The 27,688-nt window shown below is 37.1% G+C and overlaps 1 protein-coding gene across 1 annotated transcript in view; it reads left to right on the forward strand.

Annotated features, from left to right (window-relative positions):
* LOC129732970 (amyloid beta A4 precursor protein-binding family B member 1-interacting protein) overlaps positions 1–27,688 on the forward strand; it is a 66,513-nt gene that overhangs the window by 12,175 nt on the left and 26,650 nt on the right. The gene's annotated exons all lie outside the window — the stretch shown is intronic.

Below are 27,688 nucleotides of genomic sequence, written 5' to 3' on the forward strand. Positions count from 1 at the left end.
TCTGAAAAAAATTAGTGAGCTTAAGCAGTCTTTGGAATATGTTTCTTTTCAAAAGGTGATTTCCTACTTTCATACATAACGGACAAGTCCAATTACAATAAAATTCAATCCAGCTTTTTACGCGCCATAATGGCGGACGCTATAATGCAAAGTTCGTAATAAATTACCAACCCTTTTGACGACTTGGCTTATGTCAGTTTGAAGTCTTCATATATTTTATCAAAAGAAAAATATATCTGGCAACATTTTTGTTGCCAATTTTTCAGAAATCCCAAATCTTACGTTAGAAGAGAGGTTCGCATATTACGAACACGCATTATAGCGACAGCCATTATAGTGCGTAAAAAGCTGGATAGGGTCTTGTGGGGTAACTAGACCTTCAATACGACACTAATTTTGAAAAAAAAAAAAAAATATTCAGCTAAATCTAAGAACAATGAGTGAGTTCCAAAGCCTCCGGGACACGTTTCTTTTAAAAATTTTTGAACCTCATGTTTAATCACTAGTTAAGGATTTTCAAGACAGCCCGTTCATTTGACACCAGTTTTGTTTAAATTGGTCGTGTAGTTTCTATGATAATGAAGTTTCGTGATACTCACATTTTGAAACACGCTGCCTAAACTAAAAATCCGATTACAATGAAATTCAATAGGGTGTTATAAGGCCACTAGACCTTTCATCTGCAACTGATTTCGTGAAAATCGGTCTTACCATCTCTGAGAAAAGTAAGTGGGTTTAAGCAGGCTTTGGTAAAAGCTTTGCTTTTGTAACGTGATTTCACATTTCTATAAATAACAGACAAAGTTACAAACCGATTACAACGAAATTCAATAGCAACCTATGGGACAACTAGACCTTTCGTTCGAGACTGATTTTGTGAAAATCGGTCCAGCCATCTCTGAGAAAAATGAGTGAGTTTAAACAGCCTCCGGAAAACATTTCTTTATATAACTTTTGAACCGTATGTTTAATCATTATGAAATTTAAAAGTTAAAGGTTCTGGAGATAGCACATTCATTTGACATATGTTTTGTTAAAATCGGTTGTATAGTTTCTGAGATATTGATGTTTCGTGATTTTTACATCTTGATACATAACCTCTAAACTAAAAATCCGATTACAATGAATTTCAATAACAACCAATGGGGCAACTAGACCTTTCATTTGCAATTAATTTCATGGAAATTGGTCCAGCCATACACACACACACACATACATACATACATACAGAAAATGCTCAGCTCGTCGAACTAAGTCGAGTGGTATACGACATTCGGCCCTTTGGAGCACTTTCATACCTTTGGTTTTTGCAGTGATTGCTATACCTTTCTAGGAGAAAGGCAAAAATTCGTTCAGTTTAAGTCGTTGAAATTTGATGTGAGCGATTCGTGGTATGATTTCTGTGACATGAGTTATTGTTATTGTTTGATAATTTGGATTTGAACCACTGAAGCGTGTAGGACTGTGAATTCAATCAACACTGGCGTATCATGAAGCTGTGTACGTAACCTTCCTATTTGATTGTCATTTTAGTTTGACGGATCTGAAGTATCTTCTGAGCTTGTTTTGAAGTTTTGTCTACCAGGACCTACAAATATTATTTTCTGTGACAGTATCGGCAAAGTCACGTTCAGATTCGTCCCGGAATTCAGGTTACACGAAATAACACAAGCACAGTTTAGAATTTTTTTTTGAACTTCGCTATTTGTTCAGCGCAACGCACTATCGTTTGCAAACCGAATATCTACTCTTATTCTCTCTTACAACTGAGAAGGTTTGCCTATCTATCTCTTAGTGATTACATTGAAGTGTTCGGAATTTGAATCAAAGCCGAGTTCTGAATTCTCGTTAATTTCATAAACAAAACATGTTTTAATCTATATAAATAGCACTTAATTGCAACAATAACAAAATAGCCAACATGTTAAACCTTTAAGATAGACGAGAAAGTTCATTTTTCGTTGATTTTTAGTGGAAGGAGTTATATCATAGCTTAAGTGTTCGAAATTTGATGCTGTACGGTATATCCTAACACGAACAAAGTAGCTTATGAAACACTGGAAACTATCTTTCTGCAATTTCCAATTATTAAAATACTCATATCTACTACAGCGGATAGAGCAATTTTCCTTTATAATACTTCATTTGTTGTTCAAACTTGCTCTTAAAACATGACTGTAGCAATCAAACAAACCTTAGTTTAAAACAGCGTTGCAAATCGAGCGAGAAGCAAAACCTTTCTTCTCCTTTTGCTTGAGAACGAGACATATGTTACGCTTCTCAAGTCTTTTGCACACACGCTACTCTTTCTTCTTCATGCATTCCCCTGAGTAGCAGCAAGCACGCACCGACACGAACAAACTTTTTCGTATTGCTGCTCAGCTACCGTAAAAGAGTACGCGAGTTCCTGCTAGTGACTTAGTGAGTATTTTTTTTGAAGTAGAATACTTCTCTCAGGAAGTTCCACCTCATAGGGATGTGAAATTAAAATCTAAAACCGAAAAAAGTGGAAAATATGTCCAATTTCAAATGCTAATAAATCGGTTAGTATTCGATGGATTTCCTTCGTTCTGGTAGCAATAGATTGGAAAATCTTCTAAGATTCTTCCCAAAAGAAGATAATTGTAATTTTATTATTCACACTATTGTACTATTGAAAATAGTCAAGCCTTGTAAAAAAGGAAAAATTCGACCTCTGATTGGTCGTTATATGCTTGCTTCCCAAGCACGGTCGACAGGATCATACACCTTGCAATTGAAAACATGCTATTTGGCCTATATAAGAGCCTGTTTCAGCCGAAGCCGCTCATAATAGTTCTAGACAGCGACAACAGCAGTCGTCCTTCCTTAGCAGCAGCTCTAGCCCTGTGGTTGGTCACCACCTCTCAGGAGCAGCGCGGTTCTTCTCAGCGTGTGTCGCCAGACTGCCATTATTCCCCCCGTGTTGGGGCAGCGTGAAGGTTGCCTTCAGGAAATCCAATTTTAAACATCAAAATGCCTTTTTCATGGCAAATAAACATTGAAAGTTAATAATTTTTGACAACGCAAGCAAGCACTCTGTGTTGGATCCTAGCAATTTAATCTGTCGCGCCCGTCTAATTCACACAGTGCATGTTGTCCGAGTATCTTAATTCCCCCACTGTTAGGGCAGCTTAAAGGTTGCGATCAGCAACCGATTTTGAACCGCAAAGTGCCTTTTTCAAGGCAAATAAACAAATAATTGAAAGGTAATAATTTTCTGACATCAACACAAGCGGGGTGCGGGGTGCATTCATATTCTGTTGCAGTTGTCTAATTTTTATCTTATTTTTTAAACCCCCACTGTAAGGGCAGCGCAAACGCATTCACAAAGACAGTTAGTTCGACTATGCAGAGCTAATATGAAGTCGTTTCAATCAATCAGCATGAACAGAATTTCGTTGTCTCCCAGCTGCCAAGTTGCAACATGATGCAACACGCAACAGCGAGCAAACGAAATCGCTTGATGTTACAAACCGCAATAAGATACGGGTTAAAACCGTTGCGTGTGTGAGAGCACCATCGGTGTTTATTCGCTGGATACAAAAATCATATGCGAATTGTGGAATAATTCGTCTGAAGAAAATTAGGGAATGGAAAAACTGAACTGAAAGGCGTGGCCTATTTCGTAGCACCCTTCGCGGCTATAAAAGAGTATTTCTGGGAAAACTAGCTACATTCATTAGTCGGAAGGTGAGCTGGATGGACCGTCCACAATGTTGACAGCAGTAGCAGCAGATATCAGCACTCAGCCAGCAGTAACAGAGATAGCAGCGGGTTGCGCCTGTGGCTGCCTTCAAATTAAACAAATCACTTGCCCTGTGGTTCGTCACAACGTCTCAGGCCTCTGCCAGGCTGAACGCCAACGCGAGCGATCGGGCGAGATTTTTGTCGCACAACAGCCAACACTTCCTCTAATGGAAAAGTTGGATCATTTTGTTAAGAATATTACTGTCGGTAATATTACAGAGATGCGATTGCATTATATCCTAGATTGAATTGAACAATTACAGCGCCTCAGCGGTAGGTGCAGCCGGTACTTCCCTGAGGCCGATGTTATAAGGAGTAAATGAAAGCGGCACGGCGAAACAGTTCGGGTGTGCTTAGACGCGCGTCATTTTTCGTTGTTGATATTATTCCCCACATGAAACGACGATAGCGGCTGTATTAGCAGTAGATGCATTTGCCAACACTTACTCCAGTAAAGCCGTGTCTAATTTTCAATGTAAAAACACCTTTCTATTGTGTTGGCCGTGCGCATTAGACCTCTGCCAGGCTGAACGCGAAAAGCGGCGCGAACCGATTCGCCCGGCCGTAGGTTAATGTACAGCCGTAAGTAGAGCTGTGTAAAAGTATTCTACTTCAACCTTGCGGTCGTGGTTTTGCACACAACCCTCCTGTGATTTTTATTCTCGCTTATTTTCCGTTTCGTGACCCTAGAGATTTTTCGCCTCAGAAAATCTCCCGGTGTCGGCTAGGATTAAATCTAGACCAGTTAGGTTGGTTGTGAGTGGATCACGCCGCCTCACAACCATCGACACCTATGTCGGCGTTGGGATTCGAACCCAGGCCACCAGCGTGGTTGGCGGAGACGATACCAACTACGCTAGGCTTCCCGCCTACCTGCTAGTGAGTAGGAGTACTCGACTAAAATTGCTCGACTAGGAGGAGCGCTTGAAAAACTGTGCTCGAAAACGAAAATGCTTTCTTCCCGGTTTAGCTTCATGCACCGACAGTGGGGTTACGTGTAGGGTATCGGATTGCTTCGGTAAGTTTTTTACAGCAGTCTAATGCCAAACCAGCCGAAGCGAACCGCTGCCGAAGTATTGTCTTCGGCCGGTCGATCTCGCGAGTTGGGGAGTAGGTACATACGAGCACTCACGAGGAGAGTAGACGGTAGTGTGTACACATGATCTCGGGAGTAAATGCGAGCAAGAAAGAAAGCGAGAAAGAACGAGAAATAGCTTGAATGGAGAATTCTCTATTTTGTGAAAGCGGCATCACCGAGAACCTCACATGAGGTGTTGCATGCCGCTTACGAGCGAGACTAACAACATTGGTTTAAAACCTGAAATAGACTACCACAACATGACCTACTCTCTCCCACTCTGCGAGAACATTCAGAGTCAGGGGGTACAATTGATTTGGAAAATATCGCAAAGGGGTACGCAGACAAAAAAAGGTTGAGAACCGCTGTGGTAGCAGATGGTGGGACACAGACAGCTTCTTCATCCGGTGAAGTACTCGTTCCATTCTTGTTCAACGATGTCGTGTATATATATATATATATATATATATATATATATATATATATATATATATATATATATATATATATATATATATATATATATATATATATATATATATATATATATATACATATATATATATATATATATATATATATATATATATATATATATATATATATATATATATATATATATATATATATATATATATATATATATATATATATATATATATATATATATATATATATATATGTGTGTGTGTGTGCAAATTGAAATTTGGCATCACTTCAACTCCTTTTTGCCACAAAATTTTAAAAATATTCAAGACACTTTATCCAAAATTTTGAGTATACCACAATATATCTAACCAATGGTAGCAGTGGTCATAGGCTCCTACAAGGAAAAAAAAATCCAAAATTTTGGAACGTCTTAACAAAGACGGTTGTAAATTTGACTACAGCAGCAATTCGAACTCCATCCTCATGCGTAACAGTGTAAACAAATGTTGCATAACTGAGAGTGCGTTGCAACTTTTGCTTCTCTCTGACAGAATCCGAAAATAAGGAAATGCTACATGTTGCATGTGTAAGAGCTCATCAATCGGCTTTTTCCGTTGGTTGCCTACATGAAATGAGATTGAAAACTTGGAGGAGCCAAAACTTAACAAATGACAGAAGAGTTGGGTGCTAAGCCACGACCGCAATTAGACGTAGCAACTAAGAAGGTTGTTTGTTAGATTACTCGCATTGTTGCATTTTAAAACGATCAGTAACAATAACTTTTATCCAACACTAATAAAATTACTCTGGAAATAATTTGGTGACACTAAAAAAGAATCTCAATGTCATCTGAAATAAATTTACAGCCATTTTGAAATTCGAGCTGTTGACTCCCGATTCCAATAATGATGCCAAATACTATTTAATATGGGTATTTCCGGAATCGGGATGATACTCAGTCCGAAGTGACAACTTCTGATATCTGAAAACAGCTTAAAAATGAAAAAATAGACCCTTATATGAGTATCATTGGTCGGTTAGTGAAGTGGCTCAGATCATATAATGTCGATATTGAAACAGCCTAATATCAAATTTCTTTCAATGACCGGACTTTCATTGACACGGGTGACATTGAAGGTTAGTTTCAACTTGAGACATTGAAAAGGCTGTTTTTGTCATTTTTGAACTTGGTGTTCAACATAGCTTCAGTAGGTGCAATACGGAGAGCAGGTGTGCAGAGGAGCGGCATCATTGATATAATTGGTGTTAACCGTAGGTTGTTGAGGAGGCCTTTACGGCTCTCAGATGGGAAGCTGCGAAAATTGGACTCACTATAAACACTACCAAAACGGCTGGCAGAGAGCGTGGTAGTTTTGCGGGTGTTGGTGCTGAGATGGAGATAAATGGGGATACTTCCGAAATGGTCGACGAATTTGTTTATCTTGGTACTCTCGTGACAGGTGACATCGAGGTGAGCCATGAGGTGAAGAGACAGATTGCGGCAGAGAATAGGGATTATTACGGATTGCGTAGCGAATATGAAAAGTCCCTATGCTACATTCACTTCTTTTATGGGCAGGAGAAAAGCAGATGGTCTGCCGTCAGACAAGCGTAAGTAATAGAGGGTTCCGGCGGTGGAGTTGCAATAGTTATTCATCGCCGAATCAAACATCGTGCTCTTCCCCATCTTGAGACGAAAGTTATTGAAACTTTGGGAATTGAAGTTCAAACTGAACTTGGGATTTTATTTATTGCCGCGGCATATTTACCATTTCAATGCACACGCGACCACAAAAATTATTTTAAAGGTGATTTAAAAAAACTCACCAGAAATCGTTCGAAATTTTTCATAATCGGCGATTTTAACGCTAAACATCGTTCATGGAATAATTCTCAAAGTAATTCCAATGGCAAAATTTTATTCAATGATTGTTCTTCAGGATACTATTCTATTTTGTCTCCGAATAGTCCTACATGCTTTTCTTCTGTAAGAAACCCTTCAACAATTGATTTGGTGCTAACAGATCAAAGTCATGTATGTAGTGATTTGATCACACATGCTGACTTTGATTCTGACCATCTTCCAATAACTTTTTCTTTATCACATGAATCAGTTTTAAACCCTATGAGCTCTGTTTTTAATTATAACAAGGCTAATTGGGAAAGATACAAAACTCATATTGAGAGAAATTTCAATAATGAGCTTGATTTGCAAAACGAAGTGAATATTGATTCCGTTTTGGAAGCATTAAAATGTGCAATTGTTGATGCCAGGAATTATTCTGTTCCAAAGGCTCAAGTGAAATTTGATTCATCAATAGTTGACGAAAATCTTCAACTTCTAATTCGTTTGAAAAATGTCCGCAGACGTCAATATCAACGTTCTCGTGACCCTGTTTTTAAAACTATTTATAAAGATTTACAGAAAGAGATTAAACATAGATTTACTCTTCTGAGAAATCAAAATTTTGAGACTAAAGTTGAAAAATTGAAACCATATTCAAAACCATTTTGGAAGCTGTCGAAGATTCTTAAGAAACCTTCAAAGCCTATTCCAGTTTTAAAAGATGGTGAACGTTTTCTTGTATCCAATGAACAAAAGGTTCAAAGACTTGCTCAGCAGTTTGAGAGTGTTCATAACTCAAATTTGAATTTTGTGAGTCCAATGGAAAATGAAGTCACACGTCAATTTGATTTAATTTCTTCCCAGAATTTTTCACCTGCAGAAATAATTGAAACTAACTTGAATGAGATTAAATCAATTATTAAAAATTTCAAAAATATGAAAGCACCTGGTGACGATGGAATCTTTATTATACTAATCAAACATCTCCCTGAGAGCACAATGGAATTTTTAGTGAAAATTTTCAATTGTTGCTTCAAAATCGCATATTTTCCCAAATTATGGAAAAATGCAAAAATTACTCCCATTTTAAAACCGGATAAGAACCCAGCTGAAGTTTCAAGCTATCGACCAATCAGTTTGCTTTCTTCAATAAGTAAACTGTTTGAGAGAATTATTCTTAACAGAATGATGTCACACATCAACGAAAATTCAATTTTTGCAAATGAACAGTTTGGATTTCGCCATGGGCATTCCACAACTCATCAATTGCTCAGAGTTACTAATATGATACGAGCTAACAAATCTGAAGGTTATTCCACTGGAGCTGCTCTTTTAGACATAGAAAAAGCATTCGACAGTGTTTGGCATAAAGGTTTGATTGCGAAATTGCAAACTTTTAATTTTCCAATTTTCCTAATCAAAATTTTAAAAAATTATCTTACTGATCGAACTCTGCAGGTTGTCTATCAGAATTCAAAATCTGATAGATTTCCTGTCAGAGCAGGTGTACCTCAAGGTTCAGTCTTGGGTCCAGTCCTGTACAACATATTCACTTCAGATCTTCCTGATTTGCCTCCAGGATGCACAAAGTCATTGTTCTGCGATGACACAAGCATTTCCGTAAAAGGAAAAAGTCTTCGTGTCATATGCAGTCGATTGCAGAAAAGTTTAGATATTTTTTCTTCCTACTTGCAAAAGTGGAAAATCTCTCCCAATGCTTCTAAAACTCAAATGATAATTTTTCCGCATAAGCCTAGGGCTTCTTTCCTCAAGCCAAACAATAATCACGTTGTTAAGATGAATGGGGTTATTTTACGTTGGTCTGGCAAGGTTAAGTACTTGGGACTAATTTATGATAAAAAACTTATTTTCAAAGAGCACATTGAGAGTATGCAAGCCAAGTGCATCAAATATACGAGATGTTTATATCCTCTCATTAACAGGAATTCTAAACTTTGTTTAAAAAACAAACCTTTGATTTACAAACAATTTTTTAGACCAGCAATGCTTTATGCTGTACCGATCTGGTCAAGTTGCTGTTCAACAAGGAAGGAAACGCTCCAAAGGATTCAGAATAAAATTCTGAAAATGATTTTGAAGCGTCCTCCTTGGTTTGGTACACTCGAATTACATAGACTTACTGGTGTTGAACCATTAGAAGCTATGTCAAATAAAATTATTAACAATTTTCGACAAAAATCGTTGCAATCCTCAATTGCTACGATAAGCTCTCTTTATAGCCAATAAGTTAGCAATTAGGTTAGTTGTAAGTTTACTTCCCCCTTTCTGACAAGTAGGTTTAAATCCCTACGAATGATAAGTCCTAATTGCGAAAGCAAACAAATCCTAACAATTAAAATTACAAATTTCTAACAGTGTTGAGAAGTCACCATTTGTGATTGGACACACATACTCATTATTTACTAATATTTATCATAAATACTTAAGCTACTAACAAATCCCCCCTTAAAAAAAAAAGCGTAAGTAATAGGAAAAAAAGTTAAGTCCAACAAGATTACAATGACCCCTTAGGGTATAACATAACAGACACCATTACAAATTTCGGTAAAGTTATGCATTCATCTGTTCCAATACATTCGGTATCTGTATCCAGGAGCTGCGTATGGTAATAGTTTAACAATTAATTGATTGATCTATGGTTTTATAATACAAACAATTCATTTTTGAACGAACAATACATTTTTGAGCAAACAATACATTTTTGTTTGATTTGATCGTTAAACTATTATCATACGCAGCGATGTTTGATAAATTAAGCTATCGGTAAAAAATTGTAGAAATACTAACAAAAAAAACATATCACAACATTTTTATAATATTGTTGTATTTGAAAAATAATCATTTTAATACAATTGTGGGCAGTGGTGGGCACCATTCCGCTAATTCGCTACTTAGCGACGCTCAAATTCAGTTAGCGATTTAGCGATTTCGCTAATTTTGAGCTGGTTAGCGAAACTGTTAGCGTCCCAAAAATTTTGGCCTTCGAAACGCTAATCGCTAATTCGCTAAATTTTGTAGAGAAGCGACAATAGAAATATTTAAAAAAAACTGTGAATTGCTGATGGCGTACGTAGATTGCTTCGAAAGATGAACAAACTTTAATGCGAAAGTTACTTTTGTCAGTTTTTTACCCAAGAATGGTGTTCCAGTTATCGTACATACCACAGAAGTATTTTGAAGAACAAGCACAAGGTCTAGATTGAATTTTCGGCACACCAAGAACTTTGGTAAATTGCAATGCGCTTGAAATTATGACAACTTTGGTTCTACTTTTTCGATTCAGATAATAATTGAATTTTTATGAAAACATTACTAAGAGTATCTATTTTCAATGCAAGCTAAATAACTTTTGTTATTCTTGTTTTTACAAAATCAAATATGAATACCATTTCGTGAACCTCTTTCTGTAAATAGCTTTAAAAAGTAATTGTTTTCGTTTGTTCAACCAAAAAAGATCAAAGTGGTCCAAATCTTACAAAACACGAGCAATAAATATAGCGATATGACTATTTACATATTAAAAAGTTAGCGATTAGCGAAAGTTCCGCTAATGTGGGTTTAGCGTTTAGCGTTTAGCGATTATCGAGCTAAATTTTCCGGTTAGCGACTTAGCGATTAGCGTCGCTAAATATGCGATTAGCGGTGCCCACCACTGATTGTGGGGCTCACATTGATATTCACTCTGGACTAGAGCTAGGATTCGAACATACGACGGCTAGGTTGTCAAATCAACATCGTGCCTCCAAACCAGCTTAAGATTATTAATTATGAGCATGTAAAAACATTCAGTTCCGCAATGTAAACACACGATCATAAAACACGTACACCACGGGTATCAAAAAAGTGTATGCATCCGTTTTGAAATTACATCTGTCCAGATTTCGACATCATTCATTATTTATCCTTCGTATCTCGAACAGGTGCGTTTTGCTAGGCGCAGCGAACACATCGCAAGCATGCGATCTTGTTTACGCGTGCAAAATGCTTTGCGACGTTCACCTTCGTGTAGTTTGCTCAGTTTGTTCCACTATAGCAACGCTTTTGTTTTGAAAGTATCATTGCCCTTGACGGAAACAAAGAAAAATGAAGTGGAAATAAAGATTGCTTACAGCGTAAAACTCGACATCCATGCGCCTAAAACTTCAAAAGCAGGTGCTCGGCGCGTATATCCTATTCTAGCAGCTTAAAATGAACACGTGTTTGAAGAACACAATTTCGCCCTAACCATCAGCCTCACGAGCTTGTTCGACTTCCATTTATCTTGATGTTTGATCCATTGCATTTCTTTTCAAATACTAATCTTAATATTTCCTACGAAAGAACAGCAATAAATTCACTTCATAATTTAATTTCAAATTCATAAACAATTTTTTATATCATAATTTTTAAGAATCTTGAGAGTTGAAGTAGCAGTACGTAAACTAGTTCATGGTTCCAAGCAGAATTGTGCTTCAATGCGTTTTTCAGCGTGATAATTAGCTATTTGAAATACTCTGGTTCTGGCGGATGCTGATCTTATTAGACCTTTAATTTACGATTTAAGAATAGATAAATGATATTTTTAAATATGAAGTAGGTGTATTGATTAATTTTCAGTGGAATGAATAAGTAATAAAATAATTGGAGTAAACCTCAAAAGTGTTAACGAGTCGAAAGGGTTGTATTTATATGTTTATCAGCACTAGAAACTTAAAAAAAATAATATTTGTTTTAATTTTCGCGTTGTTGAAGTGAATTTATTAAATTAAATACACCCGCGTTCATGTTGCTTGGGATGCCTTGTAAGAAAGGCACACATCCACTCATACATGTTTTTCATTTTTATTCTCTTTCGTTTTGTTTTTTTTTTATCTCTTTCGCAAACCCTTATGCTCGTGTATATTGAACCGTCTCGATGGAGCAGATGTTTCTTGAAATGCAGCGTGCAGTATATCCTATGTTTATTAATTTTTATTCTGCCTTTTCATCGCAAGACCATCTTGCAGCTTCTGTTTCTACGCTGATTTTAAAAGATACTTATTAATCTGTATTTGCCAACCACAAAAAAAGTATTTTTCAATGTTGATAATTTCGTTTCATGTGTGAGCTCCATGTAGCTTTAAATATGTAGATGCACATGCGTATTCAAACGTTTAAAACATATGGATTAATAATGATTCTTCATTACATTAGTTTCAAACGGATATAGCGCGAACTCGTGTAAGGTGTCATTCATAAATTGTGTAAGGACTTTTTTAGAAATTTTCGACCTCCCTCCCCCCATTATAAGGCTTAGTAAGATTTTGCATTACCCCCCTCCCCCCACGAATCTTACGTAAGATTTTTTCTTCAAGGAAAAAATATTTTCGAAGATGAAACATTTGTTTTACATATAGCGTATTCGTAGAGGATAAAAACAAAACAAGTTGATTCAGTTAATATCATGTTGAAGTAAATAAAATTAAAAATCAATTAGAAATGAAGTAAGGTACAAAATCATTCAGCGACGGTGAATTCACTGCTTTGTCAAGGTTCAGCTGTTAGAATCACAGCGAGTAATAATTTGCCTACTTTAATTTTTTTTAGTTTTGTTAATTTTTTGTTTTCAAAATTTTCCCATCTTACGTAAGATTCTCTTGAGTCCCCCTCTCCCCCTTCGTAAGCATTCGTAAGAAATTTGGGTAGCCCCCCTCTCCCCCTAAACACTTACGTAATTTGTAGATGACCCCTAAGGTGTTGGTATTATCCTTCGAGAATTGAAAGACGTGAAGATTATTGAATATTGAGCAACTTATTTTTCCAAAGGCACTGTGGCGTGTCAATCGAAACAATGGATCACAACTTTCGACAGTGCCCACGTGTAACAGACGCATGGACCTTGCTGCAAAATATGATCGTCTCGTGATTTTACTAAACATTACTAAACCATATGTCAAAAAGCATCAAGACTAACATTTTGAAATTATTAGTTAATTATGTTAATTATCAACAGTTGTGATAGTATAATCAATATAGAAGCGGTAAAGTTTGCAAGTGAACTAGAGCAGGTATATATTGTATGTAGGGTGGTTGATCGTGGTTCGCACTATGCAAAAACCGATCCTGGTTCGTGCTAATAACTAAATCATCGATAAACCATTGAATAGTCAAAGATTTTAAATTAAATTAATTTTTGAAGCTGCATCTATTTTTCAACAATATGTATCTTTGATTTTTTCTAAAGAAAACTAGTTCAACTCGCCCTGATACCTAAGCTAATGAAAGATGTGAATTCGGATGCCAATGTCTTCACTGAAGCAGTCTGTTTAAACTTCTCTACAGTATTTTAGCTCGTGATGTAAAACTTCAAATTGATTTCAAAACGTCGATCCATCTATATTTTACCAGTATTGAAACTTTTGTTATAGACAAAAGTGTTCGATTCTGATTTATTTTTTAATAACACAATATTAGTTTTTTGATCCTGGTTCACACTGCAAATGTTCGTGGTTTGTCCTAATAGTTTCCTCAACTCACCGCTAGGCAGTGCGCATGGTTTATTTTTAACCTGAGAGTATCAGTCAACCGCTCTGGAAAAACGTCGCGAAAAATCGAAACAAACAGTCGGACTTTTCTATAAAACACAGGAATTGGATAAAAGACAATAATTTAACTAACAAAGTAAGTTAACATTAATTTTTTGGACATTAAAACAAAAACAGTCCCTTTTATAATGAAAAAGTCTGAATTCATATTATTCCAAATAGTGCGAATACTAATTATGTACAAGTTACTTTCACACTGCTAAGTAGATATATGGAGAATATAACCGTATTTGACACAAAAGTGCGTTTATATTACGTATATTCCGTCAATTTCCAATGCTGCACTTCTATTCTTTTATGAGAACGAACCAAGATAATAAATGGCGCGAACCACGATCAACATGGCACGAACCAGGATCAAAATTGCGCTTGCATTGAAACTCATACCATTAATATTTACTAGACATCTGGTGTTTTTGAAGCCAACAAATTCAATCGTCTACAATTGCTCTTTCTATTCAATCTTAATTTTAGTTGAAAAGTATTGCAATTTTAGAAAAATCTTGCATTCATTCCTAGGGTGCCATGGAAAATAATGAGACAGATGCGAACCACTATCAATCACCCTATATATTTAAAATCAACGAAATAAATTTAAACACAGTAGTGACTAGCAAAAAAAATCAACTTGGAAAGAAGGTCGATTTTTCTGTTTTTGTTTTCAAATCAGGTTAGAGGTCAAATTCTATCAGATCTTCAGTATTGAAAAATTTGATTCCAAATACTTTTTGGATCGTCTTTAGACGGGCTTCGGTAAAATCACTATAAATCTTTATAAACATTTCAAGCATTTCATAAAGATTTATAGTGATTTTGCTGGAGCCCGTCTAAAGGCAGGCTTGGGCACTAGATGGTTATTAAGTTATGCTCGAATTTACCATTAGAACTTTCTAGTTTTATTTTTTGGTATAATCACCAACAGGCAGGCAGGTGCCCAAATGGTGTAACTTAAAGTTAACAATTAAAATATCTTCAGAGAGTCAATACAATATTACATATTACAAACAATATAACATTTGAACTAGTCAGATCTTGAAAAAATAAACGATATCGCCGACGAAGAAGCGTTCGAGGTAAATTAAAGTCGAATAGAGCAGATACTCTGTTGAACAACCTTTGGAGACCAATCATTGCGCCAAAAATGCTGTAGTTAGTTCGTTGAGCAGGCAGTCGTAGCATCGAATTGTTTCGCAGAGCACGAGGTCGCACGTTTATATTTACTTGTTCCAAAAGAGCGGGACAGTCTATGCGGCCTTGTAAAAGGTCAGTGGTGAACAATGCCCTGGCTGTTTCTCTACGGACAGACAGAAGCTCCAAACGAATTAATAAGTAGCGGCTTTCATAGCTTTCGTTATTTTCACGTTCTAAACATAATATTTGTTAACTCCGAAACCCTATTGCGATAAAATTCAACATATTATTAGTTATCTCGTTGAACTAACTCGAATGATATAAGGCATTTGGTACTCTGAATCTCATTTGTAGCTTCAGTTCTAGTGAGTTGTTTATAAAAATGGGTAGCCCAGTACAGTAGAAATTAAAAACTTGGAGAAATTTGATCAAAATCGGTTTTAAGACATTCCGAATTCTATTTTTATCAATTGCAAAAATCATTGATTTAAAGATTACTCTACACTTAACAAACAGCCTAAGAAACATTGTACTCTATTGTAAGGTGTGACAATATTTAACAAATTTCTTTTTTCACATTCTTAATGTTTAGGGTTTATGTAGTAGTTTTATTCCTTAAATAGGGAAGAGTATGAAAGGGCCGAATTTTTTTTTTCAATAGGGGATACGTCTGAAACTCAAGTGTTTTTATATAATTATATATTTTGAGGGACCAATCTAAAATGGTGACGTCTCACCACTATTAGAGATAATTATTAGAAAATGTTGAGATTTGTTGGTGTATGCGATTAAGGCTATTCACAAACATTTAAACGTAACCTAATAATTCATACAACAAACCTTATTAGTAACTTATTGACTATATCAGAGATTATTACAGTAACTGAGGATGGCAACGATTTTTGTCGGAAATTGACAATTATTATATTTGGCATAACTAACCTCTAATGGCACCAACGGGTTGACTTGAGTGTACCAAACCAAAAAGGGCGTTTTAAAATTACTATCACATTTTTTCCCTGATGCTTTTGAAGCGTTTTCCCCCTTCTTGAACAGCAACTTGATCAGATCGATTCTGCACAAAATATTGCTGATCTAGAAATTTGTTTGGTAATAAAAAAAAATATTTTTCATGAGAAGATACAAACGGTCAACGTAGAATGAAACCACGAGAAAATATATTTTACCGAAATGTTGGAAAACCACGACGTTAGCGTTATCGTTCTTAACGTTTTACTTTGCAAACTTTAATATGAATTTGAAATAGTTCACGGTTTAGGAATTTCTGAAATTAGATGCATGCGGGAAAAAGAATATTCCATGTACCAGTAATTGCCAACTCGTAATTTTAGGAAAAAAAATTAATGTAGGATATTCTGGCAAAAAAATGTTCGAAACATATTTGATACAAACATTTAATAATCTTAATGCATTTGCTTTCATAACTCTGCAGAATACACACACTGAAATGCGTCTGCCAAGGTTATTAAAATAATATTTACTGAACTCTGCCACCCAAGTAAGTTTCGTTATCAGTTGAGCTACCGTCAACTGCTGTTTAATGATCGTAGCTGTTACTGCGGCATGGTAAGGTTAACCCGCGATGTTTCATTTACGATTGCGATTCGACATTAACACTGAAGTATAACAGTTTAAAATAGATATGATATTAGCTTTTTCGAATATATTTTTTTCAACAACAAAAGACAACAAATTGCTATTCAAGTGATTTGCAGATAAAAAATAAAGTGACGAATTTACGTTGTCTTGTGACCCCAGTTCATTAATAATCACGAGTAGGTTCAAATTCTTACGAATGATAAGTCCTAACAGCGAAAGCAAACAAATCTTAACAATTAAAATTACATTTTTTCTAGCAGTGTTGAGAAGTCACCATTTGTGATTGAACACACATACTTTTTATTTACTAATATTTATCATAAATAGTTAAGCTACTAACAACTTCCCTTTATGAAAAAAAAAATAATAATAATCACTTTACTTACTCACATTGATGAGTTTACAAGAGTGGTTGAAAGTAAGATTTTCGCTTCTCTGTGCGGAAGTGCTAGAAACTATATAGGGTGAGAATGTGTGTTACATATTGACTTTTTAATAAAGATTTTTGTTGGCAGCTGTTACATTAACTATGCTCTTAAACTGTTACACCTTTTGTCGGTCAACAACTTTGGTGACGAAGGTTGCTATAATATCATTTTTAGGTTGAATAGCATTGAATCGAATTCAAAAACCACATGGTGGCAGAAATATTCTAAGCTATCTGTGAATGCGACGGAGTTATTATATAGTCGATGCAGTTGTTAAGTGCTTGTAGTATTGGTATCGCGCATTGGTCACAGTTTGTGTAACGGAAGAAAATAAACAAAAAAGCATATGAGGCACACTGTACCACTGTGAGCAGGCGGAAAGTGGTTTATGAAGCTGCATTTGGGGTCAGATAGTAACATTTGACTTAGATTAACCTATACACCAAGAGAATAATCGTTCTTTTCGATACAGAAAAGTATATTGGTCTGAAGTAGATTATCCACAGAACTATTAATTTGAATCAAAGGCGTAGCGTGACTGGATGAAAAAATATCTTTTACATCTTTGCTGAATGAATGGTTCATTTATCGAGAATGGCATGTTATTATCTTGTATCTTTATACTTCTTATTTATTTCGCAATTTTGTTTATTTGTTTAAATGTTTAAAAACAATTTATATCATTTATATAATTATTTATATAATTACTGCCGGTTTCTAGGCACGACACTGGCCCAACAAGCCAGTCGTCGTATATTTGAATCCCGCCTCGGTGGAGACTGTTAGTGTCAGTAAGATAGCTAGCCCCAAAATTGTCCTGTACACTAAAAGGGGTTGGCCACGAAAATAGTGTAAAAAAAAAAAACAACTGAAAGTCAGGTTGCGATAGCGGACCAAGGAGTAACTCCATGTCATTTATGTTAGGAGTATTTTTTTTAATCGCAACTAATTTTTGGGAACGGCTTTTGTTGAAATGGTCTCATGATTACAAATATTTTTAGAGCGAGCCAGAACGATTTGTTTGATCAGTGTGACGTCTTCAGTAACGTTTTAATTTACTAAAAGTTAGCTAAACATTGATATGTGTGATTTCTATTTGATCAAAATATGATTACGTGGTTGAGGCAGGCTCTTAATTGTTATTATATATTAGAGCTGCTCAGCAAACCAGACGTTATATAAGGGTGCTTAGTTTAGGTCCCTTGAATGTACATAACAAGTTGAAGTTACTAAAGATGCCACATTTAATTTGCTCATATCGTTCAATATCGAAATTGAAGCAATTTAAAGTGTTATATTAAGTCATATAAAATCGTAGAATACAACATTCTTTGAAATAATATAAAATCAAATATAAAGTTCCATATGACTGTATTCAACCGCCATATAAAGTCATAAAAAATAGGCTTTCCCAATGTACGCATAAGGCCTCCAGATTTGTTCACATAATCGCATTTCATGCATATTTATACCAAATAAGGGTTTATTTAATAGAATTTCATGCGATTAATCTGTTTTATGAGTGAATATGATCGACATTACAAAATGAACGACAATAATATTAAACAAAATAGGTTTACTGGTTGTTTTTCTGCTAAGAGTTATATGAACAATTCATTCTGTGGCTTAGTTTTATAACAGAACTAGAATAAGGGAAAGACGGGTTTAGAGAAAGTAACTGTCACTCACACAATCTCACTATAACTTTTGCTATAATATTGCAAAATTAGCTACGAGTCCAAAATGCGTAATAATGTTATTTTTCATGTAAACCGTTGCACTGTTGGAAAACGTTGAGTAAACAGAGCTACAAATAAGATCAAATTCCATCCAATGTGGATATTTTCACAATAGGACACCGCCGCTAATTTTTGCTAATAAATCACACCAGTGAGCGCAACAGTTTTTGTATTGCCATCTATTAAAAAAATACTGAAACTATCGATTTTTTCATACACACCAGAACTAGATGTCGTTGCTTGGCTAAGAGTATTAAAGCGGTTCATCGTCTGATGGAAATGTTAAAACTTGATACCAAAGAGCCAGAACAAAATTTTATTGCTTCCATTTGAGCCCTCAAAAATCCTAAACTTATCGGAAGTCAATTACTGGTGACTCCGCTTATCGTATTGCATTTAAAATTTGCATGAAGATTTCTAAGAGATAACTAGCTTTTTGCAACCTTGAACCACCTTAATGAGTATTGTGCGCATCCGCTTTCAACCACACGGCTCTCGCTCTAATTTTGAGCTGTTGTCAAAATCAACACAACGGGCTCATGGACGAATGGTAGTGAGACTCAATGGAGTTTTATAGGAAAAACATGCGTTTTGATGAAAATAGATTGCGTTTAGTGAAAGTGAGTACCAGAAAGATAGAATAAAATGTATAGAAGACATTTGATAGCTGTATTCTTGGTCGATGAGCAAAATACTTGGAGAAATTTCGATTTTACTACCACTGAAAAAGCGCCATCTCTTGCCATTGGACATGTTTTCAGGTGTCCTATTAGGAAGATATCCAGAGGTCGGGAATCAAACTGAGACGTTATTTTGAACTGCAGGATTATATGATATCTTCCGGTTTCCAGAAAACATGGCCAATTACCACCTAATATGAGTACTTCCGTAGTCCTCCCAGATGGTCTCGAGGTACGATGCTGGCCTATCAAGCCCCGCAATTGTCCTGGGCACTGAACAGTCGGCCGCCCAGAGACCTAAAATCGCCCCTATCTAAAAGTTTAAAATCCAAGGTGGTTACTTCCGGTTTCTGAAAATCAGCTAAATTCCACCCTATGTGAGTTATATATTAAATATTTTTTATTTTGTTTATCATGATTTCCAGACAGTTATATTATTAGTGTTGAATGAAAGTTATTAACATTAAAATCTAGTAGTCTATCGTAATTTTAGGGTCTATCATTCATAGAATTATTGAAAAGAAGACGTTTGCTTCGAATTTATTACTTGCAACCACGCTCGGTGGTCCCCGTAGTTCTTTGGTTAGCGATGTCGGTCGGCTAGCTCTCCCACACGGTTGTGATATCGGGTTCGCTTCCCGATCAGGTCGAGGAACTTTTCGAGCTGGAAATTTTCTCAGCACTGGGGCACGGTGTATCGTTGTACTTATCCTACAACATGCAAAATGTGCCGAAAACAATATCAATAACGAATTCTCTCAACTAATCTAGTTGATCGAGACCGCATTAGCCCCCCCAGGCTAGCGTGCGATATTGTTTATTGTTTGACCACTCTCGAATGCAACAATGCTAGAAATGCTACAACCAGTCTTATGTAGTTATACGTTTACCTTGCGGTTGTGGTTATTTTTTCCTCAGAATAAACTACATTTTTTTAGTTGAAATGTTTTAAATTTTGGTAAGACCGGTACGAATTTTAAATCGGTTTAATGTCTAAGGTTATCAAAGTTAACCAGAAGTAACACCAAAAAGAAACAAAAGGAATATTTCCAATAAAAATTCGACGAATTTTTATAGTTTTTATAGTGATTCCGGCAGTATAAGAAATGCTTCGCCAACCTGAGCGTCTGTTCACCAAGATGGTGCGGCTCAAAACAGCGTCTGTTCTTCATATTAGGGGCGGCTGATCGACGTCTTGGTGTCAGTGTTGGACCCAAAACAGTGCTTGCTGACACGATGGTCTTCCGGCGAGACAGGAGGTTGGTGCAGTTTGGTACAAGCCAGCCGTAAAAATCATCAGTACAGGAAGCAAACAATGTAAATTCGGACCGAAACGATTGGAAACTCGGATCATGGAACTCCAAGTCCCTTGATGTTTTGGGAAGTACCCGCATTCTTTCTGATTTATTGAGTCAAAATGCGATAAAGACTTTCGATTGTCAACAACATCCGCTACCGTCGCCCGCTACGGTATGACCTGGAACGACTCAAATTTCCCGAAGTCGTTACTGATTACCTGCAAAGCCTTGAGGCAGCACTGCCGGAAGAGGGTGAACTCATCGAAGCCCCTCTAGAGGACTGCTGGAGTAATGTAAAAGCAACCATTAACAGCGCAGCGAAAGGTGCCATAGGGTTCGTCGAGAGGAATTGACGTAACGACTGGTTCGACGAGGAGTGTCAGACGATTCTAGACGAGAAGAATGCAGCGCGGGGATTGATGCTGCAGCAAGGGACCCGTCAAAACGTGATGCGATATAAATTGAAGCGAAGACAGCAGATCCATCTGTTCCGGGACAAAAAGCGGCGCTTGGAAGAAATGAAGTGTGAGGGAATGGAGCACCTGTATTGTTCGCAAAAAAAACGTTAGTTCTTCAAGAAACTGAACGCATCCCGCGCAGGCTTTGTACTGCGAGCCGAAATGTGTAGGGATAAGGAAGGAGTGGCCTTTCAAGGCCGCCTATGATACTATCGCCCGTCTAGAGCTATGGAAAATAATGGGCGAAAATGGTTTCCTTGCGAAATTAACAAGACTGACCAAGGCCACGATGGATGGTGTACAGTGCTGTGTGAAGGTTTCGGGCGCGTTATCAAGCCCGTTTGAAACACGCAAGGGACTTCGACAAGGCGACGGTCTTTCCTGCTTTCTGTTCAACATTGCGCTTGAAGGTGCATGCAGGGCATGATCTGCAATAAATCCAGCCATTTCATATGCTTCGCTGACGACATGGACCTTATCGGAAGGACGTTCCAGGCGGTTGCTGAACAGTACACCAAACTGAAACTTGAAGCAGAAAAAGCTGGATTGAAAGTGAATACGTTAAAGACCAAGTATCTGCTAGCAGGAGGAACCGAGCGCGATAGGCAGTAGCGTAATAATTGACGAAGACGAGTCCGAGGTGGTGGACGAATTTGTATACCTCAGATCTTTGGTAACGTCAGACAACAACTGCAGCAGAGAAATCCGCAGACTGTTGTAGCTGGAAGTCGTGCCTACTACGGACTCCATAAGACTTTGAGGTCTGGTAAACTTCGACCCCATACCAAGTGCACTATGTACAAGACGCTTGTAAGACCAGTAGTCCTCTACGGGCACGAGACATGGACAATGCTCGAGGAGGACTTGCAAGCACTGGCCGTTTTTTAATGTTTTTCACAATCTTCGGTGGAGTATGTGAGGATGGCGTATGAAGGCGAAAGATGAACCAAGAGTTGGCGCAAGTCTACGGCGAACCCAGTATCCAGAAAATCGCGAAAGCTGGAAGGGTACAATGGGCGGGACATGTTGTAAGAATGCTGGACAACAATCCCGCAAAAATGGTGTTCGTCTTGAATCCGGCCGGTACTAGACGTAGAGGTGCACAACAAGCTAGGTGGTTAGACCAAGTGGAGCAAGATCTTGGAATTGTGGGACTATCAAGAAACTGGAGACAAGCTGCTATGGATCGAGGACGTTGGCGTTACATTGTGACGCAGGTGAAATAATGAGGGATGTCTCACCAGGAGTAAGTAAGTAGGTACGTAATTATGAAAATAAAATCGGCAAAAATGTGACAGACCAAGTATTTTCTTTATCGTAATGGCCCAGATAGAAAAGTAGAAAATTTGATCGATAGATCCGCAATATGATAGAAAAGTATGATTTACGTACGGTGAACGGTGAACTAAATATGTTGAGTTGCTTAAGCAAATAGTACACTCTTTGGCCAGGCGTCGAACATTGGTCACTTTTTGGTAGATAAAATTTTGGTCAAAGATAATTGAGTCGTTGAGAGCAAAAGTGGTACATATGCCATTTTTTCACTTTTTGGGTTTTTTGTATAAATTGATGCAGAACGCATCAATATTCAGAACAAAAGTGGTACATGTTTTTCCATTGCAGTTGGTGTAAGTTTCTCAACCAGAACTCGGTATGCTGTCATGTACCGTCTTTCGAAACCTTTTCAGCAATGATTTAGTGCAGTTATGTTGGAAAAAAATTGTTGAAAATAATTTACTATACGAGTGTTTTCGTTTACCACGGCTCCTAAAAACTTTACTTAATGGCACATGTACCATTTTTGCTTTCAACGGCTCATATGAAAAATTCAAACCTTACAATAAAACACCTTACAATAAAACGAAAATCTTTTTTATTACTTGGAAAAGGTGAAATAGTGTCGGATATAACTGTCGGATTAAGAAACAATAAAACGTTTTTGCTTTTATACATAGGCTCATTAAGCTGACATAAATCGGCGAAACTAACTATTGGTCGACGAACAAATACAGTCATACCAGTATAATGGGCCAGCTAAGCATAATTGAGTTTTTAAATTAACGATAAAAAATCAAAAAAATAAGATTAAACCTTCGCTTTTTTACTAACTTGTTCTAAATACATTGAAGTTTGATGTTGAAAATGTATATTCGATATTACACAACTTATTTAATCAAAAATTCACAAAATGTTATGCTCTTACGATTCCCACTATTATGGGCCACTTTTTGACTCTCCCAGTATTATGGGCCGATGCTCCCAGTATTGAGAGCCAGACGAATGTTTTTTTATTTATTTTGAAGACAGAGACATTATTTTAAAGAGTAATTCTAACAGTGAGGTTAACATCGAGAGGCAGGTTAGACTATCAGAAAGACATTGAATCAATTTCGATAACACATTATTGTAACATTTTGCTCAGCCTTTTTTCAAAGTTTGTTTTTCTCATGTTTAGAATACACATATGTTTCATCTCCCAGACAGTCTCGAGGTACAGCGCTGGCCTAAGCCAGTCGTCGTGAGCTCAAGTCTCGGCTCGGGAAAGACTGTAAGTGTCAAGAGGACCAAAGCGCGCTTTCCTCGCAATTGTCCTGTACACTAAAACAGTTGGCTGCGAAGTCTGTGTATAAATAAATCAGACCGAGTTCCGAATCGTAGCACCAAGGGTTTGCTTTGCTTTTCTATGTTTTGACAATAGGGAACCTATAACTCCGTCGGAAAGAGCACAGCAATCTAAGCTGGAAGGCAGGAGTTCGATTACCGATACAGTCACCTGTCACCTGAAATTCGGTCGGCTGCCTTAGAGCATAAGCGTAATTGATAACTGTGAAAATGCGGACTGAACGATCAGCGAGTGCTTATAAAACCAATAGGAAGCCTAAATTCTCAAACTAGGAACAGTAATCAAAGTTAAGAAATCACTGTAACAACCCTGCAAGGGTTGTTATTGACTTTGAAGCAAGATCATGAAAATTCAGGATAAACGAACGTTAGTACCAGTTTCTTCACTAATTAAAATGCCGATAAATAAAGATATTGAAAAGTTATGCTCAGTAGTGCACTAAACTTCAATTTGACTATCAAAAGTCATTAATATGCGTTAAAAACTAATACAAAATATAGCCAAGCCGATAATACTGAGTATGTATGTATGTATGACCTTCTAGATTCCACTGTCTGGCAGTGATAGGGTGAAAAAAAGACAATGCTGTTGATTCTTGTTTCTGTGTCTGTCTTGTTTTCGGAACCTAGAAGGTGTTAGCTCTACCGACCTTCCAAAGACCCTTTGCAGAATGACTGAGTACTTGCAGCGCATTCCGGAGTCAATTTCCATTCGGTAAGCCCCGCCTCAAAATAATATTAGAATCTAATAGATTTTATTATTATTCTCAGACTTTCAATTCATTTGACATATCAATATCAAAAAAATTGACCCGTATTTAATATATATAGGGTAACTGACGTCTTCGTCAGGTGATATGCGTTGTGGGCAGGATTCAGTTTGCCAAGCTCTACTGCTTATATTCCACTCAGAAACTCAATGTGTTTTAATGTGTTTTAACTTACCTTTAACGTTGAAGTTTCTCTGTTCGCATGAATGAATCACTCCATTAAAAACTCAAACATTTTTATTGTTTTTTTTTTGACAAAAATTAAACTGCCACTTTCACACATCTAGATATTTTTCCCGGCCGAAGAAAACTTCCACGAAACATATCTTCGCCGCTAGCGATATTTGGTTACGATTTTCTCGTGAAATATCAGGGCTAGTAGCAAAATAATAGTGACTTTAGTGACTTTTTTCATTAAAATATTGACCAAATAGAGACCAGATAGTCATTACATTATGAACATATTTTTTACCACTTAAAACATTTACCTGCCAAATTTGGTTCCATTTAGTTGATTAGTTCTCGAGATGTGCAGAAATTTGTATTTCATTTGTATGTAACCCCTTTCATTCCAGAAAAGGGAGAGGCGTCCAACTATTATGGACATACTTGTTACCTCTTAAAACATCCACATGCCAAATTCAGTTTAATTTGCTTGGTTTGTTCTTGAGTTGTGCAGAAATTCATGTTTCACCCGTATGAGACCCCTCCCTTCCAGAAGAGGGAGGGGTCTCAAACCATCACAGGGACCTTTATCGGCACCAAAAACCCCTACATACAAATTTTGACGTCGATCGGTTCGGTAGTTTTCGAGCCTATATGGATCAGACAGACAGACAGACCGAACTGCATTTTTATATGTATAGATTACAGCAATATTTTAGAACCTGAAGAGTGACTATACATTTATTGGATTGAAGCGTTCATGTAAATCTAATTTTACAAATGAAAGTTGGAATGAGAAAGGCTGGGTCTGACCGCTAGGTGGATTAATTTAGGTTTTTTCAATCAATTAGCATTCATCTGACACGGCACAACACACATCTATGTTTTACAGAGCCAACCATTTCCAGTGTCCCACTCCATAAAGTATCTTATAAAATAAGAGCAAATTTTTTATCCTCGCTGCCGACCACGAGCCAAAATTAAATCTAATTAAATCATGTTAACATGTTGTTTTTGTCCGTTGGTGTTCAAGCAGCCATATGGTGTGTGGAAGGCCTCGGGTCCTCGGTCCTGACGAATTCGTGTGGGGATCAGATGACAATTCCAATATCGAGGTCCAACGCGTTCTTGTCCTTTTGCTGAATGTAGACGGAGGGGAGTGGGACTAGACTGGGGCATGGATGGACTTCAGGAAAACGTATATGAGGGACATGTAGGGTGAGTCACGGCTCGCCAAGATATCACGAACAGGTACAGCAGTCTACCTCCAGCCCGAAGGGTATCCATCAATTCAGACCTGGCGTCACGATGTACAGGACATGACCAAACAATACGCTCTATGTCGTGATAACCTTCACCACAGGCACAGATACCGCCTTCGCCGAGCCCAATACGACGGAGATGCGCGTCAAACTTATAGTGATTAGACATAAGCCGAGACATCATGCAAATGAAATCTCGACCTACATCCAACCCCTTGAACCACGGGTTCGTCGACACCTTGGGTACAATGGAATGCAACCACCTTTCCAGTTCCCCTTTGGTCCAAGAGCCTTGCCAACTGACGATCGTATTTTGACGCACAAATGCGAAAAATTCATTAAAAGCAATTGGTCTTTCAGAAGTTTCACCGTTGGTTGCGCCCACCTTAGCCAAAGTGTCCGCTTTCTCATTGCCCGGTATCGAGCAGTGAGAAGGAACCCATACTAAGGCAATCTGAAACGACTCCTCGGATGAAGCACTCAGATGTTCCCGTATTTTCCCCAAGAAATACGGAGAGTGTTTAACATCCTTCATCGAACGGATGGTCCGTGGGCATTTTTTCGATAATCCCTAGGGTGTATTGAATTGCAGCTAATTCTGCGACGTAAACAGAAGCAGGATTATCGAGCTTATGGGAGACGGTTAAATTGTTATTGAAGATACCGAAGCCAGTGGACCCATTGAGAAGTGATCTATCAGTGTAGAACATATTATCGCAATTGATGTTTTGATATTGATTATTAAAAATTTTGGGAATCTGCTGCACGCGTTAATGATCCGGGATTCCACGAGTTTCTTCTATCATGGAAGTGTCGAAAAACACAATGGGATCAGAAGTATTAGAAGCCAAGCCGATATTACTGAGTGGCCCATAATACTGGGAAAACCAAATTTCGTGACCAGTATTATGGGCCAATATTTAGCAGCGTATAAAAATAGTGAAAATGCGAAATCCAGAGCGGATACTCCATAATTCGATAAATACATTATAATTATTTATTGTTCCTTTCATTTTGATGAAAATAACGATGTTTTACACGAACTCTAGCCTTATTTTCCACGACTGACTTTTTGCGACTGTGGTAAAAACAACAACAAATTATCAGCTAATGAGAGTCTACCGCAATTATTTGAAAACTTAAGAGTTTAACTCATTAGTGCAGGGGTTTCGCACAAAACGCATATAGATAAATGTTGTTCACGTCCATCAAACTTCAATTTGACTATTGAAAGTTATTGACATACGTTAAAAAGCAATACAAACGGCAGACTGGCCCATAATACTGGTTGACCCATAATACTGGGATGACTGTATATGCAAAATGATTCATACGTAGGTCTTGGAAATAGTTAAAGAAAATCTATGTTTTCGGTATTTCCTGTTTTTTATATTGTTTTAAGGTCTGTATAGATATAATATAATATAATATAATACTAATTTATAACATGGTCAGAACTGAGGCATTTGCCCTACTGTGCGCTTAGGATTGCATAAAAACTGCGATGGTTATTTGATGAATGCAGGCGAAGAGCACAGCTCTTCATTATACGCATATGCACTTTATTTGTGTCTACGCGAGCACAAACATTTTCAAACAGTTACTGCTACCATCGCTTATAATTTCCTATTTTATCTTTCTATGCTGTTTCGTAGCAGCGTAAGAATAATTCGACAGTATGTATGTAGTATAACATATACTCGTTTACAATTGCGTAGATTCATCAGTGTTCGTGAGTGAATTATAATTCTTTCATGTCGTGTGAATAAACAGTTTCGATAACTTTTCAGGACATTTCCATTATCTAGGG

This window comes from Wyeomyia smithii, chromosome 3, assembly GCF_029784165.1.
Source record: "Wyeomyia smithii strain HCP4-BCI-WySm-NY-G18 chromosome 3, ASM2978416v1, whole genome shotgun sequence".
NCBI lineage: Eukaryota > Metazoa > Arthropoda > Insecta > Diptera > Culicidae > Wyeomyia > Wyeomyia smithii.